The 17,133-nt window shown below is 35.1% G+C and overlaps 1 protein-coding gene across 8 annotated transcripts in view; it reads left to right on the forward strand.

Annotated features, from left to right (window-relative positions):
* The window catches only part of KLF12 (KLF transcription factor 12), a 466,131-nt gene that overhangs the window by 12,967 nt on the left and 436,031 nt on the right, over nucleotides 1-17,133 (forward strand). The gene's annotated exons all lie outside the window — the stretch shown is intronic.

A 17,133-nucleotide genomic window follows, 5' to 3' on the forward strand; every position in this document is an offset into this window, starting at 1 on the left:
ATATAACTCAATTTAAACTCTTTCCATGTTACAGGTATATCTTGCCTAACTCCTCCTATTCATGTTACGATTATCACTGCAAATATTGAAATCTCTTTTTGTGGGACTCTCTTATTTATCATCCCCTGTTTTAAGAATCCACTGTTTTCTTCCGGTCAGTTTTCTCAGGCCTCACAGCTCACAGTATTCCTTCTGGTGTTAACTGCTTGTTGATTTGCCTTGTTCTAAATGCCACTATCATGGTCTTTTCCCACCTAAGTAGCTAAATATATTGAACTCTTGTCAACCATTCCTCAATTTGCTTTATTTTCCTGAAAAAAAAAAATTTCTTCTTGCAAAAAGAAACCTTGTGGCGAGGCACGGTGGATCACACATGTAATCCCAGCACTTTGGGAGGCTGAGGCAGGTGGATCACGAGGTCAAGAGATAGAGACCACCCTGGCCAACATAGTGAAAACCCGTCTCTACTAAAAAATACAAAAATTAGCTGGGCACTGTGGCGCTTGCCTGTACTCCCAGCTACTTGGGAGGCTGAGGTGGGAGAATTGCTTGAATGCAGGAGGCAGAGGTTGCAGTGAGCCGAGATCGTGCCACTGCACCCAGCCTGGTGCCAGGTGATAGAGCAAGACTGTTTAAAATAAAAAAAGAATCATTGTGATATAGTAGAATTAAGCCATACTGCATTTATAAATATTTGCTCTAGTATATTGCCTATCTTAAAAGTGGCCATTCAGGCCAAGTGTGGTGGCCTGTGCCTGTGTTCAGTTACTTTGGAGGCTGAGGCAGGAGGATCCCTTTATCCCAGAGTTTGAGCCTGCAGTGAGCTGTGATCCATTGAGCCAATGCACTCCAGCCTTGGTAACAGAGCAAGATCCTGTCTCTAAAACCACAACAGTAACAACAAGAAACAGCCATCCAGAGTAAATAGTGGGTACAAAATAACATACTCCTTATTGAGTACCTAGTATAATACAGAAGTTAAGAACTTGGTTTTCCATGTGTTAGTTTATTTAATATGTACTTTTTAGTAAACTGGTATTGGTAGTCCTTGGCTTTTGCATCATGGACTTTTCAAGTAACTGACACATGGAATACTATGTGTCACTTCTGAAACGCCATTTATAAACTGGATTTTGACTTACAAGCATCATTTGATGAATGTCTTTTTGGGGCCGTTGTGTTGCTGTCTTGCCAGTTAACCCTGACTCCTGCTACATCACTGTGACTTTGCCACTTTTGGCAGAAATTTTATTGCTTTTTACTTTATTTTAACAAAATGACTGGAAAAAGGAAAAATGAAAGCATCTAGTTATGAGAAACAGTTTATTATCTTGCTATACAATTGAGACAATAATCATTAGATGTGCTGAAAGTGATGAATCTTTATTGGAAGTGCTGTATGGAGTTAAGCTGATGAATTGTGAAAAAAATGAAATTATAGAACACAAAATGATATGTAGATACTTTTGATGGCTAATAGATTGTATATAATTGCAGATTTTGTGATTTCCCTTTTATCTATGAGAATGACTCTCCTTTAAAACATGTTTTGCCTATGTTTTCAGGCAAAAACATACAAATATATCTAAAACATATGTATCATAATTCTTAGTGTATCATGTATGTATTTGTATCATTTAATATATAATTGAATCATACAACTGACATGTAATGGTTATGTCATATGACATGTAATATAGCACGTATGTGCTATATGCACTGTTGTACTCTTATGAACTGTATTATGATTTTCATTTTATAAATGTGGAAATTGATTTTCAGCAAAGTAATGAAATTATAGTGAATAGCCAGTTAGCTTTAGAGAGTTAAACACTAGAAAGCCCCCTGGACTTTCCCCTTGTGTTACTCTTACCTCCCTCTGGCATTAAATGTAATATTCCAGAGTTAGCCTTACTATAGAATAGGGCAAAATGGGAGTATTATACAAGTAAATATGGGTTAGAGGCTGTATTATTATATTTGTTGTAGATTATATTGACATACTATGTTTACTAGAATACATTTACTACAAGATTTACTTCAATAAAGTAGTCAGTTCTGTGTTTGCTGATATACGTACTAAAACAAATTATCATACCTTATCCAAAAAATTATTTTGGAAGGAAACCGCTATAAGGATGTTCTATAGCAGTGGTAATAATAGACCAGTAAATCCTGGCTAACATGCATTCTGCTATTGGATAAAGCTATCAAAGTTAGGGACATAATAAAAGTAATAATAATGTTATTTTTGTTAGAACATTCTTTAGTTATCCATTTGACTTACACATATTTAGCTCCTACTATGTTTATGGACCCTTACGTGAAAATGGGTAGGACAATATCTGGTATCATTAGTGAGCTGAAAATCAAGAATGAGAAGTAAGAATTATGTGGCAAATTATAACATAAGGTAATTTGTGATAAATGGACCAAGTGCTGTAAATTGTTTAAAGTACTTGGGGAAGAAATGTTTCTATCTCGGAAATCAAGTTTTCAAGGTTTTAGTAGAAATGTGACAAAGATTCTTTATATAAACAGTGCATATGTATGTCTTATATAAACTGTGTGTGTATTTTTTATATAAACAGTGTGTGTGTATATATATATCTTTTTTTTTTTTTTTTTTTTTTTTTTTTTTTTTGAGATAGAGTCCTGCTCTGTTGCCCAGGCCTGAGTGCAGTGGTGCAATGTCAGCTCACTACAGCCTCCACCTCTCTGGTTCAAGCAATTCTCCTGCCACAGCCTCCCGAGTAGCTGGGACTACAGGTGTGTGCCACCTTGCCTGGCTGATTTTCGTACTTTTGATAGAGATGGGTTTCACCATGTTGGTCAGGCTGGCCTCGAACTCCTGATCTCAAGTGATCTGCCCACCTCAGTCTCCCAAACTGCTGGGGTTACAGGTGTGAGCCAACGTGCCTGGCCCAGTTTAATTTTTTTTTTTTTAATAGAAAAAGCAAACCTGCTAATATATGAATGCAAATTAAAAACATATTTTGGCACTTGTGGTGATTTCCTACCTATTTTTTTCTGTTATCTTTTAGAGCTGATGGTTTTATGTGTTTTGGCAAATTTTTATCATTTGCCAGATCACCAGAAAATTTTCTTTTCCAAAAATAGATTTTAAGATGTGTGTGGCCAATAGGTATGCAGTGTTACAATGAGTTTAGAGGTGGTTTATTCAGGTTACAAAAGCAAGAAAATTGACTGATAAATAAATTTTAAAATGTACTTTATGTGATGCTGTCTAATGAAGGTCTTCCATATTTTTGAAAAATTCTGACATATAGTGTTTTATTTTTAAATGAAGGAACTTTGACAAAAAATATTTTAAATAATGGGAATATTAATTTATATTAAAATGTTTAAATATTAAGAGGAATAAATTTTTTTAAACATGAGAACAATGGTAGGAAAAACTTGAAAACATAAATTTTGCAGAAGATCACAGTCAGTTGCAGTATATCAGAAGTGTTGCTTAAAGGGATATTTAGAAAGAAACACTGAAGTAGGTGGATATTTCAAGGCTAACAGACTTTGGAATATGCATTAGCTCTTCTTCTTTAGGGATTAATATAGGTAACTTTAGCAAACACAAAATATTTCATTGAAGAAAGAAATGAACTCAATAAGTCGATTAAAACCATTAATGGAATTATTACTTTAAACTTAGCAGTATCTTGAGTATGGTGGAATTATATCAAGGCTGTAGGCTGAGGCAGTTACCTTGTGTTTTATTTATAAATAACAGTAATTAAGACAGTTTAGAATACTTGTTAAGTATGGGCCAACAACAACAACAACAACAAGAATTGCTTTGTGCCTGGTGGTTTGCAGGGTGGTTTTAGTTTCATCCTGATAGTCTTGTATGGTGGATTGGACACATGTTACCCATATAATTGAAGAGAACTTACAATCAAGAGAAGGTAAAAGTCTAGAAATTGGCAGAACTAGACCCTAATTGCCAACAGCAGTAAAATAGTGTTTTCCCCATTTTGTAACTACTATTGTCTTTCTAACTTTCATTTAATATAAGTAAAAACTTTGCAAGTCCAAATTGCATAAAAGAAGTGTCACTAGTGTCTATGATCCGTCAATATCAGATGAATTCTTACCTTCCTCCAAAATGCACTTTAAAAAGGTAAAGAATCCATATGCAACAGCCCAGAGAGATCAACCCATTGACCCTGGATAGAGTGTATGTGTTTAGAGACATCTGCAGAGAGTGTGCAGTTAGAGACATCCATACTCTTCAGAGAAACTTAGAGCACTTACCATGTGCCAAGGCTTGTGTAAGGTGCTGAAAACACATGTAGACAAAACATGGGCTTTGTCCTACAGTTTAGGCACATCAAGAAAGAAGCAGGATAGGTAAGCTGAAAGGCAAGCCCAAGCTGATATATTCTGGTTTAGTTTATTTGTTTTAGGTCTTTAATATGCCTAAGAGCTACCCTAGATATTTTTAGATTTATGCAATAATCTCTTTTAAGTACTTTTAATCTAACTAGAAAATCTTTTTCTATTTAAGCATGTATTTCATAAGTTTCCTTTCAAAAACTTTTTGCACATTTATTTTATATTAAATGTGTATAATACATTTTAAAGGCATTTTATTTTAGGTTTCTAACCACACAAATAGGTATTTATGATATTTACATGTGATTTTTTTTTTCTTTCTGTAACTAAGTTTTCAAAGAAACACAACTGAAGATCATTAGTAAATAAGTGTTGTTTTTCAAAAGCTCACTTAATGGGCATTGTTTACCAATATGTTATTCTGATAAGTGGGTATACTTGTATAGAAATTTTAAAATTCATTTTTTTAGTAAACTGTTTTCTCTTTTACTTAGTTCTTTCTCCTGTATCCAAAAATAGCATTCCATTATATGTCCTTTTGTATTTTTCTCTATATTCTTAAGCATTAGGAACACATACACACACACAGTTTTTTAGTCACTGCTTACAAAAATGAAAGGAGTTTTTTTGAAACTTTTTAATCTTTTTTCATTGGGTGCTGCCTTAGAGAAATCCTTTTCAGCTGCTACTGTTCTAATCAATTAAAAAAATTGTTACAACTTATTTCAAGGAGTGGTTATTTCATAGTCTGCTCAATCACTCATTTCTTAGAGGGAAATACTGTGTTTCTAGTTTTTGCCACTTTTAAACCAATGATGTAATAAATAACTCTATAGCTGTATTCTGAGAGACCTAAAGAATAGATTCCCAGAGACAGTACCATCCATTCAAAATGTCCAATTTTCATAAATGTTGCCACATTGCTTTGAGAAGGGTATAGTAGTTCACATTATTACCAGCAATGCAGGCAAATACCCTCTTCCTAAACACAGTCAGCATTAATTGTGTTTCCCAGTCTGATAATTGTGTGGTAATATCTTATTGTTACTTGAATTGGTATTTCCTGATTGTTAGTGACTTTGAACATATTTTCCTATGTTTGTAGGCAAATTAGAATTGTTGTAAGAATTGTTCTTTCATATTGTTTGCCCATTTAAAAAATTTGGTTATTGTCTTTTTGTAGGAATTCATTTCATATTAAAGCTACTAACCATCTGCCTGACATCTCCATTGCAAGTAATTTTTTCATAAACCGATCTTTTATCTCTTGCCTGTTCAAGAGGTAGCTTTTAATATATAACCTTTAAAATATTTATTAATTAATTCCTTCTCTTCTCTGTAGTGTCCTGTTTTAAGGTTTTCTCCATTGATAAAGTAGACCTGTAGTCTCCTAACTAGATTTACTTTTCCTCCATTTTTGTCTTATCTTCAATCTATTTGGAATTTATTGTTATATATGGTATAAGAGAGGGGGTCTAATTTTTACTTTTAGAGCATAAACATACCATTGTATCAGCAGCAATTTTGAGATAATCTGTTCTTTTTACAGTGAATACAAATTTCACATTTGTCATATCGTATGTTTTCCTGTATTCTGTATTATCTGACTTTCCTTACAAATTTTCTTATGTATTCTAAGACATGTAAGTAGCATTCATATGTGAGGAATATGTTATCAATCATCACACCTCCCCTGGGCAAAAAATATTCAAAACCCTGTTGTGATTTTAATTGGGATTGCATTAAATTATATGAACTCCTGGGTTAATTAACATTTTAATGTTATTTGCAGTGCATTATATAATCCCAATTCAAGAATGTGGACTTTTTTTCATTTGCTCATTTCTTATTTTTTTATATTTCAAAAATGTGCACTGCTTACTTAAGCTTTGATCTTATGCATAGCTGGATTTGATTTTTTAAAGGTTTTGTTTTGCTTGTTTTGTTTAATAGAATAATAGTCATTAGCTTTTTTCTTTCCTTTTAACATATTCATCTGATATTGGTTTCAGGGTTTTCATAACGTCATATAATGAGTTGGGAAGTTTTTCATTCTCTTCTATTTTTTGGAATACTTTGTGTAGAATTCATACTATTCCATAGAAGTATAGGAGAATTTAGTTGAGAATTCTATGTTCTATATTGATACTGGTTTTTTGACTCCTTGTTCTCTCAGTTATTGGGAGAGGAAAGTTTACAGTTGTGAATTTCTCTAACTCTCTTTTTAGTGCTGTCAGTTTTTGCTTTATATATCTTGAAACTCTGTTATTAGTTGTGTGCACATTAGGATTGTTGTATTTTCTTAGTAAACTGGCCTCTGCTGTTACCATCTCTAGTTTCTATTTGTAGTGTTCTAGCAATTTATATGTAAAATAATATGTATAATTGAGTTTCTATAACTTGCTATTTGTTTTCTATTTTTCTCATTTTGTTCTCTCATTGTCTCCCATATCTTGCTTTCTTTGGGTTTATTTTTTATTATATAATCTCCGTCATTGACTTTTTAGTTACATATATTTGTTTTATATTTTTAGTGGTTACTCTAATATACATCATTAACTTCTCACAATCTACCTTCAGATAATACTTTACCTCTTACTGTATGATATCAGAATCTTAGTATATTGCCATTTATTTCTCTTTCATTGTTTGTGCTATTTTCTTCATATATTCTACTTATACATGTCATGGCCCATCCATTTCTTGGCTACTGTGTTTGCTTTAAAAAATAAGTTACCTTTAATACAGATTCAACATCAGAAAAAAAATGTGTTTAAAAATTTTTGTTTGCTATCTCAGGGTCTGCTTATGGTGACAGCTTTATCTCTTGACAGTGGGTAATTTCTTGCTTTGTTTTTCTGTCTTGTCCTTCCCCCCCACCGCCGCCTTGAAATAGAATCTCACTGTGTCATCCAGGCTGGAGTGATGTGGTGTGATCTTGGCTTACTCAAGCCTCTACCTTTCAGGTTCAAGCGGTTCTCTGACTCAGCCTCACAAGTAGCTGGGATTACAGGTGCATGCCACCACACCTGGCTAAATTTTGTATTTTTAGTAGTGATGGGGATTCACCATGTTGGCTAGGCTGGTCTTGAACTCCTGGCCTCAAGTGATCTGCCCACCTCGACCTCCCAAAGTAGTGGCATTACAGATGTGAACCACTCTGCCCTGCCCTTGTCATTTTTAATTGACTTCCTGCCATTTTTGATTGACTTCTTTTCACATATTTGGTCTTCTGGATATGTCTTTCAAGTACTGCATCTTTTCTTTCATTGTTTTTTCTCTTTGTAGTTTTACTTCGTGCTTTGGTAGAGGTGTGTGTTTGTATGTACATATGAGCATGTACAGCGAGCTATCTTAGCAGCCTTACACCTTCTTACAATTAAGATGTCGGAAAGGTTGATTTGTAAATTGGGTTTTAGGGATGATAATGTATCACAGGGAGTTCCGTTTTCATATCCAGTTTTGAAAATTTTTTGACCATAATTTAATAAATATAATGTGAGAGGGCATTTCTCTTTCATTTCCTTGACCTACCAACCTTCACAGTTGAGTCAGCCACTTTTTCCTTCATTCTCTAATTTACCAGGAAGTAGATTAGCATAATGTATGGAAAGTCACACCATTCACAGGAAACCAGCTTTCCTTTGCAACCTAACTAATAAAGCACTTATAAAGGTCTTTATTTTTGTAATCCTTAAGAATTGTATTTAACAATATAACAAACTTTGCAAAGTTCATTAAGCATTGTAAGATGTGGCTTGTTTTAAAATTTTTTATTTGGCCGGGCGCGGTGGCTCAAGCCTGTAATCCCAGCACTTTGGGAGGCCGAGGTGGGTGGATCACGAGGTCAAGAGATCGAGACCATCCTGGTCAACATGGTGAAACCCCGTCTCTACTAAAAATACTAAATTACTAAAAATACTAAAAAAAATCTCTACTAAAAAAAAATTAGCTGGGCATGGTGGCACGTGCCTGTAATCCCAGCTACTCAGGAGGCTGAGGCAGAATTGCCTGAGCCCAGGAGGCGGAGGTTGCGGCGAGCTGAGATCGCGCCATTGCACTCCAGCCTGGGTAACAAGAGCGAAACTCCATCTCAAAAAAAAAAAAAAAAATTTTTATTTGAAGAAGGCTGACTGAATCATAGACATTTAAAATATTTTTAATGTCTTTTTTATTATGAGAAATTTTAAACATATATAAAAGTAGAGAGAATAGTGTAAGAAACCCTTCTGCACAAAGACTTAAACTTAGCAGTTCTCAACATTTTGCCATCTTGTTTCATAAATCTCTGGCCTTAATCACCCTGAACAACTAATTTCAGACTTATAATTTTGCCCATAAATACTTTAATATACTTGTCTAGCAGATAAGGACTTCAAAAAATCACACACATATACACATAATACAAAAAATAACAATATGTAGAATTACCATGTATATACATGATATACATAGTAGAATTACCATGATATATTTATCAAGGCCAGGAAACCAACATTGGTAGATTATTGTTATTGTTGTTTGGATTTCACTAGCTTTTCCATTAATGTCTACTTTCTCTTTTAGGATGCAGATAAGGTGCCATATTACTTTGAGTGTTTACACCTGTTCAGTTTTCTGTTCTGTGACAGTTTCTTAGTCTTTTTATTTTACGACCTTAACAGTTTTGAGAAGTATTGGTTAGGCATTTTATAGGATGTCCTTCAGTTTTGGTTCATCTGATTCTTTTCTCATGATTAGACTGATTTACGGGTCTTGGAAAAAACTATTACAGACGTGAAGTACCCTTCTCAGTGTATCATATCAGGGGTATCATTGTATTGTATCATGATATCCACAAGATACCACTGATGATCTTAACCTTAATTACTTGGTTAATGTGGTATTTGCCAAGCTTCTCTACCATAATTTTTTTCCCTTTCCATACTCTGTTCTTTGGAAGTGAGTCACTAAGTTTTGCCTACTCTTAAGAAATAAATACAATTAATATTTAGAATTCTATAGATTATTTTCTTTTCCCCGCTTATTTTAAAATTTATATTGATGTATATCTGCATATTTATTTTACATGTGGAGTCATAAGCTAATACTGTGTTAATTCTCTTAGATGTTTTCTAACTTTGACCAAAGACTGCTTTCAGATTTGCTCTTGTGGCTGAATGACGACTCCCATCCTTTTGTTTTTGAGTACTTTGTTAACTTTCTGGTACTACAGTATTCTTCAGGCTCATCTTGTATTTTCCCAGGATTCACCATTCCACATACTATCGTTGCCATACAGTAAATATGTGCTCACTTTTCTTACCTTACAGCCACATGAAATAAACTTACAGATAAACCTAAAAATGAGGAAAAGTGGAAACGGGAAAACTTAAGTCCTTCCCTTCTCTGCTAATGTCCTCTTTGAAAACAAACTGCTGAGGCATAGCCAGACAGCTTCGACAGCTGGTTTTTTACTGAGAAATTACTAAGAATTACTCAACACAATGCCCAATGACAGATCACTGGAGACCATTTCTTTGTTCCTAGGAAAAAAAATTCAGTGATGTATCTTCTTCCTCACAAAGCAACACTCTTATTCACATCAAGCAGTAACCTGCATTAGTGAAGTTTCAATTTCTTTAAATCCTTTGTACATGGCCATGAACGTTGTATAGCATGTGTAGTTTTACATGAATGGTAGAAAGCCAAACTACTAATAATTTATCCTTACAGGAAATTTAAGTGTTTAAAGCCTTACTTCTCAAGATTTTAGGCTTTCATTCAAAACACAAAATTCCTTGCACATCATGAACATTCAGTGAGAATATGTTGATTCCCACAGCTATGATTGTTTCCTACACACAGTTTAAGATGTCATAGCAGAACTTTTCAGAAAATATTTTAACCTTACAAAGATCAAAGACATCTGAATCCTGGGAATATGTGAATATTGTGTTGTTTGGAAAGTGATCTTCACACATGTAATTATGTTAAAATGTTGAGATGATAGCATCTTGGATTTCTTGGGGGAGCTCTAAATTCAATGACAAGTGGCCTTATAAGCATCAGAAGAGGAGAGGGCAGTATGAAGACAGAGGCGGAGATTGGAAGGATGTGGCTACAAGCCAAGGAATACAAGCTAGTGCCAGCAGCCACCAGAGGTTGCAAGAGGCAAGGAAAATATTCTTTTTTTTTTTTTTCCAAGATGGAGATTCATTCTGTCACCCAGGCTGGAGTGTAGTGGCACAGTCTTGGCTCACTGCAACCTCTGCCCCTCCAGGTTCAAGGGATTCTTCTGCCTTAGCCTCCTGAGTAGCTGGGATTATGGGAGCCTGCCATCATGCCCAGCTAATGTTTGTATTTTTAGTAGAGATGGGGTTTCACCATGTTGGCCAAGCTGGTCTTGAACTCCTGACTTCAGGTGATCCCCTTGCCTCAGCCTCCCAAAGTGCTGGGATTATGGGTGTGAGTCACCAAGCCCAGCAGAAAAGATTCTTTTCTAGAGCCTTTGAAGGAGTTGTAGGCCTTGCTTTCCCCTTCTCTACAACTGTGAGAGAATAATTTCTGTTGTTAGTGACAAAGTTTGTGGAAAATTGTTAGGACAGCCACAGGAAATTAACCTACCATGGACAATGTATTATGCTAAATGCTAGTGGTTATAAGGTCTTTGCTACCAGGAATTCAAAAATTTTTGAAAAGTAAACAAAAAATGTTACAAGTTCTGTAAAAAAAAAAAAACTGTACAGAAAGTTCTGAAGCTTTGAAGGGGATAACTTTGTTCATTTGGAGGGTTTAGAACAGTGATCCCCAACCCTTTTTGCACCAGGGACTGCTTTCATGGAAGGCAATTTTTCCACAGACTGGGAGAGAGTGGCAATGGCTTCTGCCTCAGATCATCAGGCATTAGATTCTCATAAGGAACATGCAACCTAGATCCCTCTCATGCACAGTTTACAGTAGGGTTTGTGCTTCTGAGAATCTCATGCTGCTGCTGATCTGTCAGGAGGCAGAGCTCAGACAGTAATGCTCACTGGCCCACAGTTCACCTTCTGCTGTGTGGCCTGGCTCCTAACAGGCCATAGACCAGTACTGGTCCATGGCCCTGGGGGTTGGGGCCCCGTGATTTAGATGATTCATTGAGAAATAAGCATTTTATCTGGGTTTGAATAACGAGTAAGACTATTCCTGGAAAAACGGGGGTGGAGGATTAGAGAGAGGGAGACATGTATTAAATAGCATGTTATGCTCCTTCAAACCACCTTATCTATGAGATGAGCACCCATCTAAAACTCCAGTATTTTCAAGTATTGAGAGTAGAGCAGTTTCTTGAACCCACATTGACAACTTGATGCTGCCATATCTCAGATTTTAATAGCGTGTCTCTGTTGTAAATATTATTAAAGATATTTTTAAAAATCACCTTTCATTCATAATTTTTCCCTTAATCTTCTGACTCAATCTGTTTGGCAGCTTGGAGTGTTCTGTGATGTCAGTGACCCACATATAAGACCTTAATTATAGGCATCCCTCAGAGATACTGTGGGTTTGGTTCCAGACCACTAAAATAAAGCAAATATTTCCAAAAAGCAAGTCACAAGAATTTTTTTATTTTCACAAACCATAAAAGTTATGTTTATATTATAATGACCTATTAAGCATGTAATAGCATTGTGATTAAAAAAAAAAAACCTACATGCCTTAAATTAAAAATACTTTATTGCTAAAAAATGCTAACGTTCATTTGAACCATAAATGAGTCATACTCTTCTTGCTGGTGGAGGTTATTGCTTGGATGTTGATGGCCACTGACTGATCAGGGTGGTGGTTGCTGAAGGTTGAGGTGGTTGTAGCAGTTCATTGATGCTCACAGCATCTTCACCAGGAGTAGATTCCAATTCAGGAAACCACTTACTTTGTTTATCTGTAAGAAGCAACTCCACATCCATGAAAGTTTTATCATGAGATTGTAGCAATTTAGTCACATTTGCAGCCTCTACTTCTAATTCTATTTCTCTTGCTATTTCTACCACATCTTCAGTTACTTCCTCCACTGAACTCCTGAACTTCTCCAAGTCATCCTTGAGGGTTGGAATCAGCTGCTTCTAAACTTCATCTAATGTTGTTATTTCACCTCCTTACATAAATCACAAATATTCTTAGGATATCTAGAATGATGAATCAGTTCCAGAAGGTTTTCACTTTACTTTGCCCGGATCCATCAGAGGAGTAACTATCTATGGCAAGTATATCTTTATGTAATGTATTTCTTAAATAGTAAGACTTGAAAGTTGAAATAACTCCTTGATCTTTGGGCTGAAGAAAGGATGTTGTGTTAGCAGGCATGAAAACAGCTTTAATCTTCTTCTGCATACATCTGTGTCAGAACTCTTGGGTGATGAGGTGCATTGTCAATGAGCAGGTATTGTGCAAGGAATCTTTTCTGAGCAGTATGTCTCAATAGTAAGTTTTGAAGTATTTAATAAACCATTCTGTAAGTAGATCTGCCATCATCCAGGCTTTGTTGTTCCATTTATAAAGCACAGGCAGGGTAGATTTAGCATAATTCTTAAGGGGCCTCGGATTTTCAGGATGGTAAGTGAGCACTGGCTTCAACTTAAAGAGACCAGATGCATTATTCCCTAACAGGAAGTCAGCCTGTGCTTTGAAATTGTAAAGCTAGTTATTGACTTCTCCTCTGTAACTATGAAAGTCCTCGATGGCCTCTTCTTGCAATAGGTTGCTGTTTTGTTTACATTGAAAATCTGTTTTTTTGTTTGTTTGTTTTTTAGTATGTTCACCTTCCTCAGTGATCTTAGCTAGATCTTCCGGGTAATTTGTTGCAGCTTCCCCATCAGCATTTGCTGCCTTGACTTCCACCTTTATGCTATGGAGATGGCTTCTTTTCTTAAAAACCTCATGAACCAAATTCTGCTGGCTTCCAACTTTTCTTCTGCAACTTTCTCACCTCCCTTAGCCTTCATGAAATTAAAGAGAGTTAGGGGCTTGACCTGGATTAGGCTTAAGGGAATGTTGTAACTGGTTTGAGCTTCTATCCACACTTCTGAAACTTTCCATATTGTTAGCAATAAAATTGTTTCATTTTCTTATTCGTGTGTTTGATGGAGTAACACTTTTAATATTCTTCTGGAACTTTTCCTTGGCATTCACAACTTGACTCTTTGGCACAAGAGGTTTAGCTTTTGGTCTGTCTCTGCTTTCACCATGCCTCCCTCATTAAGCTTACTTCTAGCTTTGATTTAAAGCAACTTCCTTTTGATTTAAAGGAAGCAGGTGATGCTTCCTTTCACTTGAACACTTAAAAGGCTTTGCAGGGTTATTAATTGGCCCAATTTTAGTGTTGTTAAGTCTCAGGGAGAGAGATGAAGGAATTGCCAGTCGGTGGAGCAGTTAAGAACACACACAACATCTATTTATTAAGTTCACTGTCTTAGGAGGTCAGGGTTTCTGTTGCCCTGAAGCCAGTTCCAATAGTAACATCAAAGATCACGGATCACCATAACAGATATAATAATAGAAAAGTCTGAAATATTGCAAGAATTACCAAAATGTGACACATGCTGTTAAAAAAAAAAATGATGGTAAAAACGGTAAAACATGCTCGACTCAACATTGCCGAAAAATTTTAATTTGTAAAAGAACAAAACTCTGAAACACACAATATCTGCGAAGTGCAGTAAAGTGGAGTGCAACAAAATCAGGCCTGCCTGTATAGAGAACTTTTTATACTCTGACAGGGTCAGTAAACTTTTGCGTAAGAGCCAGACAGTAGTATTTCAGGGTTATCCAGCCACATACATAAGTTATCTGACATGCATACATGTTATACACACACACAAACATTTAACAACCCTGTATGAATGTAAAAACTATTCTTTGGGAGCATGCCTTTTGAAAACAGGCCGTGGCTCTCTTTGGTCTATAGGTCATAGTCCGCTGACCCCTGTTCTGTGATAATGTGTTAAGTTATTTGTTCCTTTTTTCTTATTTGCAGAAGAGTCACATATTTGTGCTATAACGAACAGATATTAAATATGAATAACTTAAAATCTGAGCCAGAATATGATTGGCTGAAACTTATGTCTTTCTAGCCTTAAAAACTGAACAAATTTAGAAAGAGCCAAAAAATAATCTAGTTTTTTTTAAATATATTTGCCTTTTTTATAAATGGAACTTTTTAAAACATATCTTTCACATGTCTAAAAATAAAGAGGAAACACAGGATCTTGAGGATTTCTGTAACTTCTTTAAAATAATACATTTCTGGTTTGGTAACTCATAGGACTTTTAAAAGACCTTTTTCCCCCATTGGCACAAATGTTTTTCAGTGCGAGATGTTCTATTGAATTTTTAAAGACACTTTAAAAAAATGTGTTCTTTAGGGTGAATGATTAATTGGACTTTTCAGATCATCTTGTGAAAGAGTTTTGTTATTAGCTTATCTTCTCGTTTTCAGTCACAGCTTGAAACATCCCAAAATGCTTGTAGCTTTAGAATTTGCCAGCAGGTTACATTAGAATTACTTTAAATTCTCTTAAGGTAAATTGATATTTTAAAGATTTGTTTATTTAATTTTTTAAAAGAAGCCTCTTATAAGGTGACTTATTTTTAATTTCAAGAAAATATACAAATTAGGCGTTATGAGAACTTTATTGGTACCTTAAATGACAAGACTATTAGGAATATTTCAAAAGTTATCTTACGATTCAAATTTTCTTTCAGGCTGCAGTACAGTACCATCTGTTCTGTTTTTCCTCCAGTGAGTACATCAAGTTCAAGTGAATCAATAAAATTTGCTAATGCAAAAGGTTAATTATTGATATAACTTATTATTATTATTATTATTGAGATAGAATCTCACTCTGTCGCCCGGGCTGGAGTGCAGTGGCACTGTCTTGACTCACTGCAACCTCCACTTCCTGGGTTCAAGTGATTCTCCTGCTTCAGTCTTCCGAGCAGTTCGGATTACAAGTGCCCACCACCATGCCCAGCTAATTTTTGTATCTTTAGTAGAGACAGGGTTTAACCATGTTGATCAGGCTGGTCTCAAATTCCTGACCTCAGGTGATCCACCCGCCTCTGCCTCCCCATATAACTTATATTATTAAAGTCAATTTCAAATACACAACTGGAATATGTCACGTCTTCTTGGGCTTCATGTAATACTCATATCCTGTCTTCAAATTACAAACCCTTGAGTTCTTACCTTTAGTGTTCTTATTTTTGCCATCTCTCATCTCAGTGGCCTTCTTTGAGAACAGAGTCCCAAGTAAATTTAATTCAATTGAGACCAACCAGCTGTGATATGGTTGGTGAAGCTGCCAAAAAAGAATTTAGAGTATAGTTATTTCCAGGACCTGTTTAGTTGTTTACCCTCTGAGCTCTACATTACCTGTACAATAGGAATAATACCTGTTTTGCATTTGTTAGGAGGGTTACAGAACAACTCTGTAGAAAGCATCATTTCAATGTTTGGTATAGAGAAAGACCAGTAAGACAGTATCTAGTATTGTTATTAGACACTGTTCCTACTCTCCAATCTAGAGGAAGAGATGGAATACGTTGGGTTACTATTTATTATTACAATCTATTTTTAGAACTGTAATCCTTGTAGCAGGGGGAGAGTAATGATAAATTTGCACCAGAGGTTCTAAGAATGATCTGTTGAGGACTGGCCTATAAGTCACACCTTGATGGGTGGGTTGCATTTGAGTGGGTGGAGAAAGAGGAAGAGGCTGTCCAACATAGGAAGCAACTCAAGCTCAGGGTGAGGCAGGAAGTATTGGGTGTGTGTAAGGCAGAGGTCCACTCTGGCCAATTTAACCTACAAAAAGGCTTTCTTTGCAAATAGTGCTTTCAAAGACTTAAGCCTGCAGAGAAACATGTGACATTTCACTTAAGAAAATCCAGATTTCTAAAAGTCTTAGCTATGATTTTTTTTCCCCGAAAGTCTTAGCTATGATTGTCACTTTATTCTTCCATGTGACTTTACTGATTATTTTGTTTCTCTAGAAATATGGTATATACTTCCAGTTTATTAAAACCTTCTATGTTGCTTTTTAGTAAAAATGGGTCAGTTTTCATAATTTCAGTTCTATAGATACTTGATAGTAGTTGCTATTGTGAATGTCTTCCTTGCTTTTTATACTTCTTAAGTGGTCAATGTTGGTGTGTTCTTGTAGGAAATTTTCATTGACTTGAACTAATATTTTATGATGTTAAAGAACTATGTTTTTATTTTTGTTTTACTAGAAATTACAATCAAGAGTAGATTTACAATTTTATTAAATGCTTTTGGACATCTTATGATTTTCTTCTTCAAAATATTGATGCTTTGACATCATAGTTTGTTTCTTTTAAATAATAAATTAGGAGGTTTCCTATCTTTTCCTGTGTTCTGGAGTACTTCTTACAGCATTGAAATGATCTGTTCTTTAAAAATTATTATAAAAATATATCATCTATTCTTCAGGTGTTAGAAACTTTATATATCTGTTAGCTTTGAAAAATAATCAGTTACTTACTCTCCCCAGTGCTCCCTGCACTCCAGCAAAGCTGTCTTGCTGTGATTGATCCAGTCAGGTCTTGTATTTAAAAAAAGAACACTGATATTAACAGTTACCTTCAATAATTTTGTAGCTACTTTTAAAGTTAGTAGCAGAAATTTAAAGATAATATATGTTAAAAATTTCTATGTGATAGTTAAAAGTAATTCTTAATTTCATATTTGTATTTTTATATCTTTTTATAACTTATAGTTCATTTTATAGCTTTAAA

This window comes from Saimiri boliviensis, chromosome 16 (genome assembly GCF_048565385.1).
Source record: "Saimiri boliviensis isolate mSaiBol1 chromosome 16, mSaiBol1.pri, whole genome shotgun sequence".
Lineage (NCBI taxonomy): Eukaryota > Metazoa > Chordata > Mammalia > Primates > Cebidae > Saimiri > Saimiri boliviensis.